Source organism: Pseudorca crassidens, chromosome 1, assembly GCF_039906515.1.
Source record: "Pseudorca crassidens isolate mPseCra1 chromosome 1, mPseCra1.hap1, whole genome shotgun sequence".
NCBI classification, from domain to species: domain Eukaryota; kingdom Metazoa; phylum Chordata; class Mammalia; order Artiodactyla; family Delphinidae; genus Pseudorca; species Pseudorca crassidens.
This window is the reverse complement of record NC_090296.1, coordinates 70144810-70160932: the sequence shown is the minus strand read 5'-3', so window position 1 is coordinate 70160932 and position 16123 is coordinate 70144810.

The following is a 16123-nucleotide window of genomic DNA, read 5'->3' as shown; positions in this document are numbered from 1 at the left end:
AATAAACAAATGGGACCTAATGAAACTCAAAAGCTTTTGAACAGCAAAGGAAACCATAAACAAGACAAAAAGACAACCTACAGAATGGGAGAAAATATGTGCAAATGATGCAACTGACAAGGGATTAGTTTCCAAAATTTATAAATAGCTCATGTGGCTCAATATCAAAAAAACAAACAATTCAACCAAAAAGTGGCCAAAAGGCCTAATTAGACATTTCTCCAAAGAAGACATACAGATGGCCAAGAGGCACGTGAAAAGATGCTCAACATTGCTAATTATTAGAGAAATGCAAATCAAAACTACAATGAGATATCACCTCACACCAGTCAGAACAGCCATCATCAAAAAATCTACAACAATAAATGCTGGAGAGGGTGTGGAGAAAAGGGAACCTTCCTACATTGTTGGTGGGAATGTAAATTGGTACAGCCACTATGGAGAACAGAATGGAGGTTTCTTAAAAAAACTAAAAATAGAGCTACCATATGACCCAGCAATCCCACTCCTGGACATATATCCAGAGGAAAACATGGTTCAAAAGGATACATGCACCCCAATGTTCATTGAAGCACTGTTTACAATAGCCAAGACATGGAAACAACCTAAATGTCCACTGATGGAGTAACGGATAAAAACGATGTGGTACATATTTACAATGGAATATTACTTACCCATCAAAAAGAATGAAATAATGCCATTTGCAGCAACATGGATGGACCTGGAGATTATCATACTAAGTGAAATGAGTCAGACAGAGAAAGACAAATATCATATGCTATAGCTTATATGCAGAACCTTAAAAAAATGATACAAATGAACTTATTTACAAAACAGAAACAGACTCACAGACTTAGAGAATGAATTTATGGTTACCGGGGGCGGGGGGGAGGGGGAAGGATAGATTGGGAGTTTGGGATTGACATGTACCCACTACTATACTTAAAATAGAAAACCAACAAGGATCTACTGTATGGCACAGGGAACTCTTGCTCAATACTCTGTAATGACCTAAATGGGAAAAGAATTTGAAAAAGAATAGATACATATATATGTATAACTGAATCACTTTGCTGTACACCTGAAACTAACACAACATTGTTAATCAACTATGCTCCAATATAAAATATAAATTTATAAATAAATAAATAAATTTGGGAAGTTTGACTATTCCAACTTTGTTCTTCTTTTTCAAGATTGTTTTAACTATTCATGCTCCCTCATAATTTTTTAAATGAGTTTTAGACTCATTTGGTTCAGTTCTCAAAAAAAGCACAATTGGAATTTTGATAGAGATTGCCATCTTAACAATATTGTTTTCCCACCCACAAAAACAGCCTGTCTTTCCATGCATTTAGATCTTCTTTAATTTCATGCAACAATATTTTGCAGTGTTCAAGTCTTGCGCTTGCCTGGTTAAATTAATTGTTATTTATTTTATTCTTTTTGATGCTGTTAGAAGTGTTATGCTAATTGTAATGGTTCTCAATTTCATTTTGGTTTGTTCATTGCAAACGTATGGAAACTCCATTGATTCTTCTATATTCATCTTGTATTCTTCAATCCAACTGAACTTGTTTATTAGCTCTAATAGGTTTTTTGGCATGCTTTAGGATTTTCAATCCATAAGATCATGTTGTCTGTGAATAGAAGAAGTTTTGCTTCTTCCTTTCTAATCCAGATTCCTTTTACTTCTTTTATTGCCTAATTTTGCTGACTAGAATTTCCAATACAATTTTGACAAGCAGTGACAAGAGCAGACCTTCTGGTATTGTTTCTGATTTTAGGGGGCACGTTAGTCTGCTCAGGCTGCCATGGCAAAATACTAGAGATTGGGTCGGTTAAACAATAGATATTTATTTCCTCACAGTTCTGGAGGCTATAAGTCCACAATCAAGGTGCTAGTAAATTAAGTATATAGTGAGGGCTCTCTTCCCAGCTCGTAGACATCCAGTTTCTCACTATGTCCCCACATGGCCTTTCCTCTGTGCTTACGGGGAGAGAGTGATCTCTGGTATCTCTTTCTCTTCTAATAGGGACATCAACCCTATCATGCATATATCCCAATTTACCTTTTTTTTTCTTTTTTTGAGTGTGCTTTTGGTGTCACTCTAAATAGTCCATTATCTTTTGAAGACCTTTAAAAAATAAGAAATATATCTTGTATATTTACTCATGTAGTTACCATTTCTGAGACTCTTTATCCTTTGCAAAGGTTCATATTTCCATCTAGAATTAGTTTTCCTTTTCCTGATGAACTTCCTTAATATATTTTATAGTGTAGTCTTTGAATAATAAATTTTCTCATATTTTGTATGCCTAAAAACATCTTTATTTAGTCTTCAATTTTGCTGAGTAAGGAACTCGAAGATGTTAGTTTTTCTTTTAGTACTTTAAAGACACTGCTTCACTGTTCTATTTTTTAAAATGAGATATCTGCTGACAGGTAGATGTTCCTGTTGTTCCTTTGTATGCAACGTCCATTGTTTTTTCTCTGTCTCCTGTTAAGAATTTTTGTTAGTACTCATTATAGGATATTGATTATAATAATGTAACTTGATCTACTGTTCTTCGTTTTTTTGTGATGGGAGTTTATTAGCCTTCTTATAACTGGGAGTGTATTTTAAACAAATTTGTAAGTTTTTCAGCCATTTTTTCTCTACATATTTTTGTATCACTTTCTCTTTTTTTTTTTTATTAAGGACTCCAATTTCATGTATATTAGGTTGCTTAGAGTTGTTCCTCAGCACACCAATCTTTTTTAAAAAATCTTTTTCCTTTAGTGTTTCATTTTGGTTAGTTTCTACATTTTATCTTTAAATTCACTAGTATTTCCTGCTGTCCTGTCTAATCTGTTATCCATCTAGTGTATTTCTCATCTCAGAGTCTGACATTTTTATCTTTAGAGGCTCATCTAATATTTATGTATGTATGTATGTGTGTGTGTGTATGCATATTCTACTTAACGTTTAGAACATAGGGAATATAGTCATAATAAATGTGTTAATATCTCTGTTTGCTAATTCTAACATTTGTTTCAGTTCCAGGTCAATTTTGATTTATTGACTGATTTGTCTCCTTTAATTCTTTTAGGTGGTTCTTTCTCCAAACTCAGTAGTTTCTCACACATGTGCTGATGAGTACTCAGTTAAATATTTGAGGAGGACACTCTGCAGCTCTGTCTCTGCAGCCCCCTCCTATCCGATACCTTTCCCTGAGAACTCTAGCTGCATTTTGTCTTCCCAGTCGTTGTGGTTCATCTCCTCAACTCAGTGAGTCAGCCAGGCTCTATGTGTATTCCCCTCCTTGTGCCACAGCCTGGAAATTCTCTCAAGGCAATAAGGTGAAGAAATGTTAGAGATTATCTCATTTGTTTCCCTTCTCTCAGCAATATCTGTCATTCATTGCCCATGTCCAGTGTCTCGAAAATCATTGTTCATTTTTTAATTATTGTTTTGGGTGAGATGGTATATCTAGTTTCTATTATTCCATTTTGCCCAGAAGTAGAATCATTATTAGGCAACTCTTTAATTAATAGATTATATACTAGCAGAAAAAAATCTTTTAATATACTACAAATAGAAAAATCAGGAAACATATGATTACCTATGGATAGAAAAAGATAAAGATAGGAAAGGAAATATACCACGATATGATAACAATATTGTTTACATAGCAGGCTTATGATGATATTTCACATTTTTTCTCACTTTCCAAATTTTTTCTGAGAAGCACAGATGACTAATTTTTTAAGTGTATAGTGAACTTCTCTTTTGAATGAAGTAATTGGATTTGCCTAACAGAATGCTTTAAAATGTCAGCTTCTGTAAAAGTGTTCTTTATCAGGGAAACACAGTGCTAATGTAGCAAAAGCTCTGTAATAGTTCTCTTAGTAACCCGAGAGTAAATTACTCCTCCAGTAATTGAGTAAATTACTGCCTCCAGTTTTTGCCATTTTGGCTTCTATAACCCTGTAAACATCTCTAATAGCCTTTTTCTATTTGTTTTACTTTACAAATCTGAAAAAAGATGTAAATGGCTGGTTTTTTTTAAGATACCTTATTAAGAAAAAAGAAAAGATCACTTATAGAAATAAACAAATGTTAGCTCCAATTAAGTTCAAAAACTGTATTATCTCTTCTATTTGTGTACTTGTCCCTCATTAGTCTAAAAGGAATAAAAATACCTATCTCTGAACAATATGTTTTGGGTTCACAATATCAGTGATAAGGTTATGGTAAAAACAATGTGTAACCACATTGTGTTACATATGTAACAATGTGTAACAGCCATTCATTCACTCAACAGATACTATTTAGAGCCTACTATGTGCAAGGTCCTGTGCTTGGCATCAGTTATATATCATGCTGAACAAATCATACATAAATCCTGCCCTCAGGGTGCTTCTGAGTCAGTGAGAAATCACCAAAAATGCACATTTCAAGTTATTTAGTTATTCATTAGTTATTCATACAGATATTTCCATTGCCTCACTGTTACAGGGCTTTGTGCTATAGGCCTACTGATGGAGCCGTCTGCATTCACTTTGTTTCCTGTCATATCATGGCCAGAACTCAGATTTTTCCATATTGAGCCTTTATTAGTTAAAACCATACTTGAGCTGAAAATTTTCTGCCTTGATTCTACTTCCCAGATCCATTAAAAGTTCAGAGTTCCTGTGACTTCCTGAGTCCAATAAAAGTTCAGAAGCATCTGTGCTTCAGGACATTCCAGCAATACATGATTAGTAATTTCTGCAACTCCCAACATCTCTGACAACTTAGAAGGATGAAGTATTTCACACAAATCATCTGCAAATGCATTTACAATTTAAAATTCAGGCAGGCAGACTTTGCTTGCCTTCACCATTATTATGATAGTTTTATAATGTATTAGTTTTCTTCCTCCTTAAATGGAGGATACGCACAAGGTTTTTCTTGATGACTCAGAACATCCACTGTGAACTTTAATTACTGCTTTAAAATGTATAATAAAGCATACTTTGTTTTAGCATTCTCAGCTGTCATTTTTGTAATCCCTCTTTATTTGTCCCCTTCTCTGTCTTTCAAGTTTTCTGGCTTTATATATACTTTGGACTATGAAAACTATATCCATTTTTTATGTCATGTACATTAAATAAAGGCAAATTTAGCCCTGGGTTAAAAATCTAAGGGTTTGTTTTAGGTCATAAAAGATAATGCTAGTGCAAAGGCAATCTCATAATGTTCGATGTTCCTGGGGGATTACTTAAAACCTGACCTCAGAAGTTATTGTATTTGGAAGAGATTTAATGTTTTACAAACTATACTTTGGAAATAAAATGTTTACGCATGAAGTGTAGGATAGATACCATTAATTCATCCATGTATTGTTTTTTAAATCAGTCATGTATTGAGAGTCTACTATGTGTCTGAATCTTTTGAAAGCACTGGTAGACGCATTTAAAGATATATTAACTCTCTTTAATTGTACAACTCATTGAGGAGGTGGATTAGAGATAGGTGTGTCAGTAGTTGTTTTCTTTTTTAACTGGGTTTTAATTATAAATATGGGATCCATATTGAGGAAAGAGAAGAGATACCACAATAAAAATGGTCACCTTAGGGACTAGGTAATAATTTGTAATATACGGCATATGACAAGGAAAAAGTCAAAATACAGAAAACATAACTCAAAAAATGGTTTGGGGTCAGGACGTTTTAAGAATTGGATGGCAAAACAACAAGATTAGAATTTTCCCTGTAGGGAATTGGGTTTTAATTAGCGATATCAGAAGATCATATTTGTCTTCCAGAAATATTATTCTGAAGATAGTGCAATCAACAGATTATTATTTCAATGGGTTTATATATTTTTAACTTAATAGAAAAGGATAAATAAATAATAAAATCCACCCTTATAATTATGTATTACTTCTTTAGGAAACATATATTGCCTACATTCTGTATGGTTCTTGTTTGCCAGGCATCAACACAAGAATTCTTAAATAGCTTCTGGCAGAGTTTCCAAAAATCCCTAACAGAAGCCACACATCCAGAAAATGCACGTCTTTTTTGATTTCCCTAAGTCTCAGGTAAGTGGTAATCTCATATTACTTCTCAGAAAAAAATGTTCACTCAGAGTGTTTATGAATTTGCCATATGGTATTTAAAACCTCAAATCAAAGTAGTGTTAGAAATTGTACAAAATCACAGCATGCTGGTTAATGTTGTTCTCCATTTGGGGACCAGGGAGATTTCTTTGTGTGCCAAAAACTGAAGCCAAAGCACCTTAATATTTGACTTTTACTCTATTTTTTAAAATCAACTGCACAAATCAAGAGTTACATTAAGAGCCTGGAGGGTTTTTTCCTCACATAAACGTTACACATAGAAACATAATTTTTACAAATCTACCCCATACAAGAATGCTTCCAAACTAATTTATGTAGCACTGTGTCTATTCTTGTGCCTAATTATCTTCACTGATTATTTGCAGGTGTCAGTGAATGAGAAACCAGGGAACGGGTCCATCGATTTATAATAAATATTGAAATGACTTGCAAAGTGTATTGTGAAGGTGCCACGTGATGAAAAAAAGGAAATATAAATATTTGGATAATTCTCCTCGCAATGCTTTTGTACAACAGAGATTATAAATATAAAAACCAGATAACCTGTTCTGATCATTGGATAAAAGAAATCTGTGATGGAAGATGGTCCAAGATTATGGGGACTCACTTTCTTCCCTCGTGAATAGGAAATCCATTTACATTATGTCATGTGAAATTATTGAACAGCTGCTTGGAAGGAGAGAAAAACAAGAACAGCAGCCTGCCAAGGGGACGCAGTGCCGACATGAGCTCAGATGCATAGAGTAAATAGAAATGGCATTCAGGAAAGGTGATAAGCAATCAAGCAGAGACCAAAGTGAGATGCTCTGACCTTATAGTTAGCATCCATGCCGAATTAGCATAGCTGTGCAGTGTACTAGAAAATTAAGTGGAAAAAAAGGACAAAGTAAGTGTAAAATCAAAGCAGAGGTTGCACATGTTTGGAATATCTGAAATAATTATGCTCTATTTCATATCCAGAGGGCTACGCTGTGGTCAGCTCATCTTTTCCTGAGGAGCCACAGGTTCAGAAGAAAATACTATGAGCTTGACCTATACTAATTAAACAGAAGCAGTATGCTCTCTCTGGGTCTTGGCCTAGATGAGTCTGAGTGGTCTCCGGGTAAAGAGGTGACTTAAAGAGAGGAACAAAGATCCTTAGCTGCTTTCATTATGCTACCCTCATCTTCTTTGCTGCTCAGCCACAGTTCATTAACTCAGCAAGTTTTTTTTGCACGTAACTGCAAGAGACCAATGTACCCAGTTCAACATATATGCACTCTTATTGGTCAGATAGCCACAAGGAAAGAAACAGTGAGGTAAATCAGTCCTGTGCTCTCTTACTCCACCAGGATGCTAATCATTTCTTGAGAGTATGTAAATAAATTTATTGGATGCCCTAAAACTTCCCAAAGTAAGCTATTTGAGCAGAGGTAATTGATTCCGAGAGAGGGAAGGAGGAAGATTCCTTCAATTTGTCTTTTATTCTCAATGTTAAAGCAAAGCTATTCAGACAGGTGAAAGAAAATCAAAGTCCTGTTCTATTCCAGTAGACAATACCAAGTTCTAATGTGATCACAAACCTTCCCTAAGGAAAAGAACCAAACACAGAAAAATGCGCTAGAGATCCCTTAGCAGACTGCGACCTGTCCTCTTGCAGCTGGCTCCCATAGGGAAAAAAAAATCCATAATGAGTATAATCAGTTGTCTCTCCCAGCATCCTAACATGCAATGGAATCTGTAATAGGCCACCTACCAAGACAGCATAAACTTATTTTCTGTGCCTAAATATTATTTTGCAAGAAAGAGATCAACTAATCACAGTCAGTTTTTCTCAGCAGGAATCATAGGAATGATTTACACTTGAAAAGAAAAAAGATACTAACATTCTAGAGCCAAATTTGCTAGGGGTCCACACTCTGGGCTCCCACTGGACAAATACAACCTCCAACAGCATTTGGCTCCACATAAGTTTCTTTCTTCTTTGCATTACTAGTGATTCCTCGTGTGACTTTCAAGTGAGTTCAAAAGTAAAAGGAAATAAAGGCAGATCTATGTTCTGTCTCTGCACTCCAACATCATTTATGCTGTAAGTAGAGCCAGAAAAACTTGATTGTCAAGAAAAGGAAATACCATAAAGCTGAATACCTTTTATTTTCTTAACCTTTTTCTAAGAACTGTGACATCTCTTTTCATATCCATGTCTCTCACTAGTTAAACAAGAATTTTCCTGCTTGATTTTCTTTCTCCCAAAAATCTGAGTTTTAGGAATATTCTGCTGGATATGTCTGCCACAGGGTCCAAAATGTCCAACATCCTCCTTTAGCAGATGTGGTCCTGCCTGTGGACCTCCGCTCAGGGAAAGGGTGCTAGGTTGAACTTTATCCATGGGTAACCCCTAAATAGATCAGCAGGGCTCAACCTACTCACCCCTGATGTTGCCTATGGATAGGTTCTTTTAAATCAATTGATGACGATGAGCTGAGCTAATTAGACAATCTCTCTCTTGATTTGTACTGAAGCATACAAAAGTAAGTGGACAATTCCACTTGTTAGATGGAGAATGAAGAATGAAGTAAAAGACAGAATAGTTTGTGAAAAAGTGCAGGCAGGTTAAGAGACAGCAAAATAAGGAAGGAAAGAGCAGTTCCTGGAGCTACCCTGAGATCTTGATCTCTTTCCTGTTCTGATTTATACAAGTAATAAACTGTTATAACAAATTCTCCTTTTTGCTTAACATAACCTGTATGATTCTCTTTTCTCTCATGATCAAAATCATTTAACACAGAAATGTATTAGTGGTGCCTATAAATCAGGAACTTGAAGATAATGACACTTTATTCGGCATAGTCCTGCTCACTCTCTACTCCAATTCTTTTTCCATAAACAGTCCTATAGAAACCCTTAGGGCAGGGGTCCTCAACATGGTTTCTGGGACAGCCATATCAGCGTCACGTGGAAACAGAAGTGCAATTTTTCCAGTTTTATTGAGAAATAATGGACTTACATCATTGTATAAGTTTAAGGCGTACAGCATGATGATTTGATTTATATATATTGCGAAATGATTACCACAATAAGTTCTGCTAACATCCATCTTCTCATGTAGATACAATTAAAAAAGGAGAAAAGATAAAAGGAAAAAAAATTTTCTCCTTGTGATAAGAACTCTTAGGATTTACTCTCAACAAATTTCCTATATATCATATAGCATCATGTTGTACATCACATCCCTAGTACTTGTTTATCTTATAACTGAAGTTTGTACCTTTTGACCACCTTCCTCCAATCCCCTCTTCCCCCACCACCTGTCTCTGGTAACCACACATCTGATTTCTTTTTCTATAACTTTTGTTTGCTTGTATTTTGCTTTGTTCGACTCCACATATAAATGAGATCATACAGTATTTGACCTTCTCTGTCTGACTTATTTCACTTCACATAATGCCTTCAAAGTCTATCCATGTTGTCACAAATGGTAGGATTTCCTCATTTCTTATGGCTGAATAATATTCCATTGTATATATGCACCACAACTAGAAGAGCAAATTCTTAATGCCAACTCCATACCCACTGAATCAAATGAATCATAAATTCTGTGGATGGGGTCCCGAAGTCTGTCTTTTAGAAAGCTTTGCTAAGTATCCTGATACAAACTAAAATTTGAGGCAATACTACTACGGCATTGAAGATCATCAGACTAGATCTTCTCTGAGTTCTAGTCTACGTTTTAAAATAGAATATGGACTGAATTACATAAGGTTGAATGTTTCAAGAACTGGTTCAGTCAGGAGAAAATTTATTGAATAATACCTAATGCAGGTCAGTGGATTAGGGTCAAGAAATCATGAAAATGAGTGAGATAATATTCACAGTCAGATGGAAGAGAAATACATGTCAAGAAATAGCTACAATACAATGATATTATTGAAAATAGAGATATGTATAAAGTTTTAGTACCTACAGAAGAAGTCATTATACATGTCAAGGAGATGGAATCTGAACAGGGAAAAAGCAATTTCTATGCACATAGGAAATTTTTATAGAATACATCACTTGGCACCTAATAATATTTTTCCAGTAAATGATGGGATAATCTAGAGAGCAATTTCTCTTTACCCTGACACATGATCGCAGAACTAATGTGGTATGTCCTTCCATTTTGAGCCAGCTACTTTGTGTTTCAAATCAGAAGGGTTTAAAATAGTATCGAGATCTGATAGGAGTTGATAGCAATACCCTTCTTACAGAACTAGTGTAATGTTTAGAGTCTCAATCCTATCTGACAAGACATTCTGCAGGGACTGCCTTCAAAATATATCCAAGAATCTACATCTTATGTCTTACTACCTTAATCGCTATCATTCTTGTCCTACTCACCATTATCTCTCACCCCAAATTTATCTCCCTACTTCCAGACTTGCCCTCCTTTAGTATATTCTCAACACAACAGCAAGTTTACTAGAATGTAGCCCTTCCCCTTTCAAAAACCTCCAATGACTCTCCATCACAGAGTCAAAGCCAGCATCTTTACAATGGCCCACATGAACAGACTTCTGTTTTCTCACTTGTTAATTTTCATACTAGACTCTTTATTTCCTAAACGTGTCAGTCATATTCCTATATCAGAGAAAGTCCTGTTCCCCCTACCTGGAATGTTCTTCCACAGATATCTAGAGTTCAGTCTCTTACTTTAGAACTTTGCTCTAAAGATGCTTTCTCAGTTAGTATTTTTCAGGCAATCTTATCAAAAATCTCAATTCACCCCAACAATTACAGTATCCCTTCTATATTTTATTTTTGTCATTATCACCTACCAATATCTAACATAATACATATGTTACTTATTTATCTTGAATATGTCTGAGTTCCCACATGAGAATGTAAACTCAATGAGGGCAAAAATATTTGACTCTTCTTCCACTGTTGTATCTTAGAACAGTGCCTGGCTAATGAAGACAAAAATATTTGTTTGAGAATGATTGGCATTAAAAGACTGCTCTATAAATCTCTCTCCCAAGATATGTTCCTTGATACTTTCCCATATACCCTGCCCCAGCCTAACACACACACACACAAATGATTAAAAAATGTATACTTCATGCCTCTTTAGAGATTCATAGCTTACATTAATGTAAGTATACTAATGAGGAAAAGGCTTTATGAATGAAACTTGCATTACTTTTATTTACTCATTTTTCTCAAACTCATTTGAAAATGAACTGTTTTTCTTTCTTTTTTGTTTTACAGTTCAATGGTTTTTAATAAATTTCCTGAGTCATGCAAAAATCACAAGTCAGTTTTAGAACATTTTCATCCCCCTAATAAGATCCTTCTTGCCATTTACTATTAATCCCCATTAGGCCCCTGGCATCACCACCCTGGTCAAGCATCAGTCCATTTTCCATCTCTATAGATTTGCCTTTGCTGAACATTCTTTTTTCATCTTCTACATGCAAGTTTGTACACTTTGACTAACATCTTCTTAATATCCCCACCCCCAGTCCCTGGTAACCACCATTTTACTCTCTGTTTCAAGTTGGCTTTTTTAGATTCCACATATAAAGTAGTATCAAACAGTATTTTCTTTCTCTGTCTGACTTATCTCACTTAATTTAATACCCTGCATCCATTGAAATGATGATATGTTTTTTCTATTTTTGTTAATGTGGTGAGTTACATTGATCTCTCTTCAAACGTTAAATCAACTTTAACCAGTTAACTTTTTAATATCAAAAGTCAGAAGTTATATCACTCTTTCCAATACTGACATTGGTTTTTATGCCTTGTCTCAATTATTTGATTGATCAGGTTTTTCAGAAATTTCTTGATTTTACAAACAGCTTCATTCTTTTGTTTATGATGGGGATTTAATATGCTGTTCATCTTCTAACTTCTAGAAATTTATAGACAACTGATTTCTAGGTTATCTTCTTTCCTGATATCTGAATTTAAAGTTATGAATTTTTTATCTACGAACTTTTTACTTGCATGCAAATTTTATATGTGATATTTTAATAATAATTTTCTTCAAAATATATGCTACTTTTTATTTTTCATTTATTCTTTATGGCAGGGGTTGCCTAGGTAGAAACACACTAGGTAAATTACCAAGCCTCAAAGGATAGGCTCATTAAAATTTGGTTACTAATTTCAAACAATCCGATAGTGACGAGAATACTTGCTCTCAAATTTTAATTCCTTGAAATGTTAAGACTTGTATTATTGACCTGTTTTTGAAATGCCCCAAGCATATTTGGAAAAATAAACTTTCTAAAATGAAATTTTGGTGGAATTTAAGAAAAAGAAAATGTCATGAAGAACCTAGGGGTAAGACAGGAATAAAGACGCAGACCTACTGGAGAACAGACTTGAGGATATGAGGAGGGGGAAGGGTGAGCTGTAACAGGGTGAGAGAGAGGCATAGACATATATACACTAACAAATGTAAGGTAGATAGCTAGTGGGAAGCAGCCACATGGCACAGGGATATCAGCTTGGTGCTTTGTGACCGCCTGGAGGGGTGGGATAGGGAGGGTGGGAGGGAGGGAGACGCAAGAGGGAAGACATATGGCAACATATGTATATGTATAACTGATTCACTTTGTTATAAAGCAGAAACTAACACACCATTGTAAAGCAATTATACCCCAATAAAGATGTTAAAAATAAATAAATTAAATAAATAAATAAATAAATAAATAAAATTGAGATTTTGGGACTTACTTCATGGCCCAAGCTATAGTCCACTGTGAAAATGTCTCAAGTGTATTTGAATAATAAATATGTAATCATATATTGTTGGGTAAATTATTCTACATATATAATAAATTAATTTTGTTAATTATTTATTTCAAATATTTTTATTGCTACTGTCTTTTGTGTTATAGTGTTATATGTTTCTGAGAGAGAGGAGTCTTAGATATCCCATTATAATCAACATATTTTTTTCTTTACATTTCCACATAGATTCAAATTTGTTACATTTTCCTTATGAAATTATCCTTTTACCTTCAAGAATTTCTTTTCATTTCTGGTAATGGTTTTTGCCTGTTTCTACTATGTCTGTTGTTATTATAACTGTTTCAGCTTTCTTTTCATTCGTACTTGCATAGTATATTTTTTCATTACCTTTACTTTAAATCATTCTGTATTTTTATGTTTTAAAGGTGTCTTTGGTAAGCAGCATACAATTTTTTAAAAATATAATTTGGTAATCTTCAACTTTTACTTGAAGTAGTCAACTTACAATTAAGCAAGTGTGCATCTTAGTCTTTATTTTCTATTTATCCTAATTGGTGTTTATTTTGATATAAAAACACAAAACCTTATGACACTTTAACTCAGTTATCCCACTCAACTTGTATGCTGTTACATTATTTTTAATTTTCCATATGTTTTATGCAGTACTGGACATTATCATCTTTGTACAGTCAATATGCCTTTAGATTTTCACATGTATTTACCCTTTCTATTGAACGTCATTGTTTTCTGCATCTACAAATGTCTTTTCATAGGAATCATTTTCCTTCTCCCTGAAAGTAATACCTCTTAACATTTTTATGAATATAGTTTTATTAGTTACGAAGTCTCTCAGATTTTAATGTTTAAACATATACTTATTTTGCCTTGAAGCAATAATCTTTGAAGGATATTATTCCTGGACAAAGAATTTAGGTTTCCGGTCATTTCCATTTAGGAATTAAAGATACCATGTTACTGTCTTTTAGGTCCCATTGTTTTAGTTACAAAATCAGCCATTACATTGCTGATTATATTACATGCTCCTTTGAAAATAATTTGTCATTTTTTTCCCCTCTGGCTGCTTTAAATACAAGCCTTTATCTCTGGCAGTTTTTCTGTTCTTTCTGGGTGTGGTTTTCTTGTAAGATATCCTGTTTAAGGTGATTAGGGCTCTCTGAATCTATCACTTGTTGTTCTTCATTAGTTTCGAAAGGTTCTCAGCTGTTATCTTGCTTCTGCTTCATTTTCTTTCTCCTTTTCTCCTGAGACTCTCATTACATGTATGTTAGAATCTTCCCACAGGATCCTTTGTATCTTTTCATCTGTTTTCTATATTTATTTTCTATCCTTTATTCTCTCCATGTTTTATTCTGGAAAATTTCTCTTAATCTACATTCAAGTTTATTAATTTTCCCTTTAGCTATGCCTAATTTACTATTAAATCCATTCACTGAGTTCTCTATTTCAATAATAGTATTTTTCAGTTCTAATATTTTCATTTTGTTCTTTTTATAGTTATCTGAAAATATTCTTAATCTTATCTTTAATTAAACATATTAAACATAGTTATTTTTAAATCTGTCTTTCTAGATACTCTGTGAGTCTGTATTACCTATTGTTTTTCTTAGTATACTCACACTGATTGTCACTTCCTAAATTAGCTAATCTATTGAGTTTTGATTAAGTCATAGATATTGTATTGAAAAACTGTGGAAATAAACAAGGCCCTGTAGGATATCATCTTTATCCAGAAAGGAATCCCATTTGCCTTTAACAGACAGATCAGACAATAGCAATGCAGGATAACTTAATCTGATTATATAGATTAAGATGCTTTCATTTATTTATTTTATTTTTATTTATTTTTGGCTGCATTGGGTCTTTGCTGCTGCATGCGGGCTTTCTTTAGTTGCAGCGAGCCGGGGCTACTCTTCCTTGCGGTGTGCAGGCTTCTCATCGCGGTGGCTTCTGTTGTGGAGCATGGGCTCTAGGTATGTAAGCTTCAGTAGTTGTGGCTCGCAGGCTCTAGAGCACAGGCTCAGTAGTTGTGGCGCCCGGGCTTAGTTGCTCCATGGCATGTGGGTTCTTCCCGGACCAGGGCTCGAACCTGTGTCCCCTGCATTGGCAGGCGGATTCTTAACCACAGCGCCACCAGGGAAGCAAGATGTTTTTAAATAGGGCTTTCCTCATTGTGACAGCAAGTGATTTATGATACGCCTTTACTCCTAGGATTCTGCCTTTTAGAAGTAGGGACTGAAAGTTTATTGCTTTAACTAAGCTATCCTTTCTTGGTGTGCCCTGGACTGCAATAGCTTTGCCTCATCCCATAGATTCACTGAGGCTCAGGGTAGCTCTCCTCTACTTCTCAGGGTCACATATTCAGTAATCTGGCAGATTTCTTCAAGGGAAAAACTACCCCAAAAGTCAAACTAACCACCCTGGATTTTCTTTTTCCTTTGGAATTTGTTGGTTTGTGAGCACCCAGATGTCATCACATTATAATCTATTTCTAGCTATCATATCAAGAGGATTGAAAAACATTTCCTAATCTTCCATTGATGCAAATGAAAATTGTAAATACTTTTAAATCTAGATAAATTAATGTTGTATCTTCCACACAATAATGTTTCCTGTAGAATGGCGAGCACTGATGATGCGTTATTTCTTATAAGTATTCCACTCCTGTTTCTGTGGTTTTTTTCTTAAATTCATCCTGTAAGTTTTGATCTGGCCCTTTCTTACTTATTAAACATATGAGATTTTTTTTTTCTTCTATTGAAATATAAGTCTCTGGAAGTTAAGTAGCTTCCATTCAAAATTTGCACAAAGTTTTATAAATTTATGTGTGACACACTAACGACTGATGTATGCCATGCATGAATTAGACAGCAACTTTGAGTGGCTTTGAAATTTCTTTCATTTACTCCAAGGGATTTGATACTTTCACCTACCTTTAACTGGTATAATATGCGTAATTGTATTCACTCTATTCAAGTGATGAACAAATGAACAGCTCTGACCAAATATGCACAGGAACAAAAGTTATATCATGATTGCTGTCTGAACAACAGTGATTAAAAGGAATTCTTAAAAAAAAAAAAAAAGGAATTCTTATGTTAGATAAGTTAAACTGTGAAAAAATTCTGAAATACAGTATTTTTCATGGTATAGTCTGTGGAAATCAGTCTATCATTCATTTAATCATTGAACACATTTTTATAGAATGCCTGCTCTGTATTAGGGAGAAGCATAGCCAGAGGGAATATAGGTAACAGTAACTCTTGAAGC